At 39.7% G+C, this 6000-nt stretch overlaps 1 protein-coding gene across 1 annotated transcript in view; it reads left to right on the top strand.

The window, feature by feature from the left end:
- Positions 1–1227: 1227 nt before the first annotated feature.
- Positions 1228–6000, top strand: part of FAM49B (family with sequence similarity 49, member B) — a 43674-nt gene continuing 38901 nt past the window's right edge. Inside the window, exon 1 of the mRNA XM_009881014.1 lies at positions 1228–1301. The gene's annotated coding sequence lies outside the window, so the exon portion shown is untranslated. The remainder of the gene's footprint in view (positions 1302–6000) is intronic.

The raw sequence follows: 6000 nt of genomic DNA, 5'->3' as shown, positions 1-6000 counted from the left end.
TCAGTAATATTGTGGCCTTTGCAATTAACAAACATTTAACAAAAATATGCTGCTTTGCAGTGAAATTTCTAGTGAGGATTATCTGATGTAAGAGGAGCTGCTGATAGCTGATTAAATACAAATTAACACTGAATATTTCATGCCTCTTTAGCTGGATCTGCAAAAGTCCTTAACATGACAAGGCTTTTATATTTGTAAAACAAGCTTATGCTAAAAACAGATGCGTTGCAGAATGTGCTTGACTTTGCTGTAGAAGCAGAGAGTTGTAGTACAAAATGGGAAGATCACTCCTTAAAATAAACCTTGATGTGACATATTGACAGGGTGGATTCTGGTACCAGGAACAATATCTGAAATAGGAACAACAGTGGTTTTACTGGAGACAAGTTAAGTGATGACACTCAAGTATTTAAATTAGCCAGAATCCCTGAAACAGAAGCCGCCTACAAAATCCCAAATGGAAAAGGCTTATGAACCTTTCACCACAACAGAAAGGTGTCAGTTTTGTCCAGTTCATCATCCTATTACTATGCTAAAAAAGGTTTGCTATGTAAACCTACTCCAAATGAACTCTTAACCCCCTTCAGATGCTTGCAGTAGATCTCAGTGCCTCAATTCCATAGGAAATGCTGTTTTCTCTCTGACCATACAAATACTAATTTTCTAAACCCAAAAAGTTTTGAAGCAAGAAATCTAAGTAATCCTAGAGTAAATTCAGGAAGGTAAAAAACTGCCATTGGCCAAATTCATCTTTACCTGAAGAAAACTGTAGCAATGAAGCATTTTTCCCTGTGCACAATATATATGACACTGTAAATAAAACTTGGACTGAGACCTACTTTTTTCTGCTGCAACTATGTGTAACTTGGCTCAGTAATGCAGAGATGTAATGCTCTATTTTTTGTGTGTGTGCTGTAACAGTGTAACTTAACTCAGTAATGCTGAGATGCAATGCTCTATTTCTGATGCTTGTGATCATAGATAGCTAATTGCCTTACTGACTCACCGAAGAATTTGTAAGGATGCTTCTCCATTTGCTTGTAATGTCCCTTCCATAAAGTCACAAGTGTTTTTGAAGTCCGCATGTTTTATTTGCATTCCTAAAGAATTATATAGGTTCCTTGGCACTGCAGGATTAACTTTGACTTGCCCCTGGTACTGGCTTATGTAATTGAAATACCATGTATTGTTTCTGTTTAATGGGATTCTTCTGTTTGTTCAGATTCTGAAGACGAGCTGCTGCATCGGCAATCTGAGGGAGGGAGTTCTCTGTTAAGACTGCAAGAAGATACTGCCAACTGGTAAACACTTCCTTAGGTGTTTTTGCTTGTAGAATGTTTCTTTGTTTTCCATAATATTTTAGGCCAAGGAGTATAAAGTATTCTGGTCTATTGAAAGCAAGAAGTAGTTAATGCGAATTTTTTTTTTTTAATTAACTGTAGCTTACCAGACAAAAAGCTTGGTAGCAGTGGATAACATGGGTATTTATATTGGAATACAAAGTGATTAAATTCCTGCTCTCACAGTAGGAGGAAAAAGACTAGCCTTTTTTCTGTAGTGGGATGTTAAACATTGCCTATTTGCCTTTTCCACTGAGACTAATACAATGTGTCTGTACCTCTTACTAGATAAAGACTGTTTGAAGTGGGATGGTGCAAACACTGAAACTTCAGATCTGATGCTTCATGGCCTGGAGAGAAAGAGAGAAAAGGAAACTAACGAAATCTAGTTTAGAAATTGAACATGGCTAAGCATGCTAACTGGGTATCCAGGTGCTTTGGAAGATGCCATTAATGTGCTTGTAGTTATTCTATGGGTGTTTGAAGCATAATTTTCACTGAAAATGATATGATATTAAAACTAAGGTTGTATTGTAATTGACAGGCATTTGAAGTCATCTGTAGGTTGCCTGTAGGTTCAGAATGGTAAAAGGATCATCAGTGAAGAGCTATGACAGCTTAGTAGCAGTTTACCAGCCCATAACTTAAGACATTGAGCTACGGTATTACAGGGCAATCACAAGGAAACATGAGAATTTAGGACATCCGAGTATGTCTTAACATAGCTAAATCATATGCACATTGATAGTAGGCACCAGATTTACAGCTCACTTCTCAGATACTTACTGTTGTAAATGAAGTAGCAGTCTTCAGTATGGGGGAAGACATTCTCAAAGCTGTAAACTAAATATGCATTCAGTTTACCCTTGTGATTATACCTTGCTATATATCTTCTATAAAGCTTGAGTCCTACGTTTCTGTTTACTGCTACTTTTTGAGATACAGGGCTAGGTAAACTCATGTCAGGAGACAGTTCTTAGCCTGGAATGGGGTGATGCAGCTGGGTCCAATTATAACATTGTAATTATCTGATAGTAATTTTTAGGTTGATCTGTTTGATTATTCTAGTCATATATGATGTGAATAAGTAATGTCTGTCACTAAATTTGAGTGCATAACTTGCCCTGTACAGAAAATTGAAAAGCTCATTAGCCTAGCAGTGAGGGTTGCTCCATCCATTTCCCTGCTTTAGCTTCCCTTCCCACCCCATCATCGCCCACGCATCTCTGAGAGAGAAGTTTATCAGGATGGCCATGCTGAGTGAAACTAGGTAATTCTAGAAAGTAGCTCTTTGCCTGCTACTGTGGTAAAGTATTTGTATTAATTCAGCATTTCCTTTAGGACCAAGCAGTGCTTTTTAGCTCAGGGGCAGGGCTGCACAAACTTGTGTCCAGCATTAATTTTGGTCTGGGAATCATAGAATCATCGGCTGGTTTAGGTTGAAAGGGACATTAAAGATCGTCTAGTTCCAACCCCCTTGCCATGTGCAGGGACACCTCCCACTAGACCAGGTTGCTCAAAGCCCCATCCAGCCTGGCCTTGAACACCTCCAGGGATGGGGCATCCACAGCTTCCTGTTCCAGTGCTTCACCACCCTCAAAGGGAAAAATTTCTTCCTACTATCTATTCTAAACCTACCCTCTTCCAGTTTGAAGCCATTCCCCCTCATTCTATCACTACATGTCCTTGAAAAAAGTCCCTCCCCAGCTCTCCTGTAGGCCCCCTTTAGGTACTGGAAGGCTGCTTTAAGGTCTCCCTAGACCCTTCTTTTCTCCAACTCTCTCAGCATGTCTTCATAGGAGAGGTGTTCCATCCCTCTGATCATCTTGATGGCCCAGACAGTTCTTAGCCTGGAATGGGGTGATGCAGCTGGGTCCAATTATAACATTGTAATTATCTGATAGTAATTTTTAGGTTGATCTGTTTGATTATTCTAGTCATATATGATGTGAATAAGTAATGTCTGTCACTAAATTTGAGTGCATAACTTGCCCTGTACAGAAAATTGAAAAGCTCATTAGCCTAGCAGTGAGGGTTGCTCCATCCATTTCCCTGCTTTAGCTTCCCTTCCCACCCCATCATCGCCCACGCATCTCTGAGAGAGAAGTTTATCAGGATGGCCATGCTGAGTGAAACTAGGTAATTCTAGAAAGTAGCTCTTTGCCTGCTACTGTGGTAAAGTATTTGTATTAATTCAGCATTTCCTTTAGGACCAAGCAGTGCTTTTTAGCTCAGGGGCAGGGCTGCACAAACTTGTGTCCAGCATTAATTTTGGTCTGGGAATCATAGAATCATCGGCTGGTTTAGGTTGAAAGGGACATTAAAGATCGTCTAGTTCCAACCCCCTTGCCATGTGCAGGGACACCTCCCACTAGACCAGGTTGCTCAAAGCCCCATCCAGCCTGGCCTTGAACACCTCCAGGGATGGGGCATCCACAGCTTCCTGTTCCAGTGCTTCACCACCCTCAAAGGGAAAAATTTCTTCCTACTATCTATTCTAAACCTACCCTCTTCCAGTTTGAAGCCATTCCCCCTCATTCTATCACTACATGTCCTTGAAAAAAGTCCCTCCCCAGCTCTCCTGTAGGCCCCCTTTAGGTACTGGAAGGCTGCTTTAAGGTCTCCCTAGACCCTTCTTTTCTCCAACTCTCTCAGCATGTCTTCATAGGAGAGGTGTTCCATCCCTCTGATCATCTTGATGGCCCTCCTCTGGACCTGCTCCAACACATCCACATCTTTCCTGTGCTGGGGGCGATACTCCAGGTCTCAACAGAGCAGAGGGAAAGACATCAGCTGAGAGCCTACTAGGCTCTACCATGTTTTTGACCTGACCCAGGTCTCATTTCAGGCTCTCAACTCTGGGAAGGTGCTGAAAAGAGAATGTGACCTACGAACACTGCATCCCATGGGGCAGAGTGTGTCTGGGTTTTGCTGGGATAGAAATATTAAGCCAGATGGACTTTGGTGTGGTGCAGACTAGCCCAAATGGCTGTGTAAGACATGCATGCCTGTTTTGTCCAGGTGGTATTTCTTTTGGTTATGACGTTTCAGCTCTCCATTATCACAGACACTGAAGGACATATAACATTTTAGTGTTTGCCCTATTTTTCTTTTATTAGCTTTTCTTTTTCATTACATTAACTTACTTGTATGGGATTATTTTTCCAGAGTATCAGTCATTCAGAAAAGATCTTGATAATTATCTCCTGGTTTTGTGTATAATCTCTGATAATTATTCATTATTATTTTATAGCTTTATCTCTCATATGCAGCTTGAACTTGGCTGCATGCTTGAAGATTTAAAAATCTTTCCATGTGACTTAGAATTGTTCCCCTGTAATGATGATGGAGATGTGAGCAAACTGATTAACATGTGGAGTCCCTGTTCTAGCACTGATATTGCAGTGGTTGTGGATTAACAGGTTTTGCGTTTTGTGCTAATTTTAATAAATATGAAAACACCTTCATTATTATGTTTGTTATTAAGTGGAAGCAAATGCATACCTGTCATTTTCTTATTAATATTGAGAACACTTTGTTGTGGTTCATATAGCTCTCATAACTCTTGTAGGAGTTATTTGTCTGGGTGACACATCTTTAAATGTTCTCTTTCCTTGTGAGGAGAATCTTTAACATCTCTTTGGCAATGATTTCAGTCTTTTAATGCAAATCCCTTAATATGTGCTAAACTTAAAAAGAGCAAGAAAGCTTGTTTCTAGTTGTCCCCAGAGCTGTCTGCGTACAAAAGGTTAGTTAGAAGCGAAGGACCTCATTCAGGAGAGATCCTGTGTTGAGTAAGGCCATATTGCATATGTTACAGACTTCTGTATGGCTTTGACTGTCTGGGAGGTTTATATAAAGCCAAATACGCTGCAAGAAACTTAAAGCAAGGTTCTGTTTTGTTTTGCTCAATGCTGAATGTTTCCTCTATTACATGGGGAAATAGGTGTTAAAAATGTGCAGCTTTTAACGTGTACTTTCAGAAGGATTTTTTTTGTTTGTGGAAAGCCATGTAACCAACATAGAAAGTGAAGTTACAAATGCTTCTGAGCAACTTGAAAAGCTTTTACCACAGAGCCTACCAGATACCAATAGTGGGGGTAAAAGAATAATCCGTCACAATGAGGTGTTATACTGTAAATACATGAAGAAAAATGAATGTCTTTCTGACAACTGAAACCACTTCCCATTTGTGCCACAAGTTTAAAACAATCTCTTTTGGTAGTGTCACTCTAAATATATTGCTGTAGGTTTGCCTATAAATTATATTTGCAATTCCACCGAGCTTCTTGAATTGATTTGTCGTCCATGTGAAAGTGGGTTTGTTGAAATAGTTCTTAGTATATGGAGGTTAAGTACTTTTTGTGGTTTTGACACTCACTATAAAATAGTTTGGTAGAAATTCTGATCTAAGTTACTGATGTTCTACCAGCATGCATTTATTTTGTATTAATGCTGGAATGTAAGGTAAGAAGGAGGAAGAGCTGACAGTTTTTTAGGCCAAAATGAGCTGTCTCTTACTTACTTGCTGTATTTTATCTTGGGACTTGTTTAATGTGGCTGGCTGCGGTAGCATGGGAATAGATTGAGGGGCTAAAAGCTCTTGTGCAATCCTGTGTTTTTTAAAGTCTAATAGTACGTGTTAGAAGTGAATGTAAAT

The sequence above is a fragment of the Charadrius vociferus genome, unplaced genomic scaffold (assembly GCF_000708025.1).
Source record: "Charadrius vociferus isolate BGI_N301 unplaced genomic scaffold, ASM70802v2 scaffold2, whole genome shotgun sequence".
NCBI classification, from domain to species: Eukaryota; Metazoa; Chordata; class Aves; order Charadriiformes; family Charadriidae; genus Charadrius; species Charadrius vociferus.
This window is presented reverse-complemented; position numbering and strand designations above follow the sequence as displayed.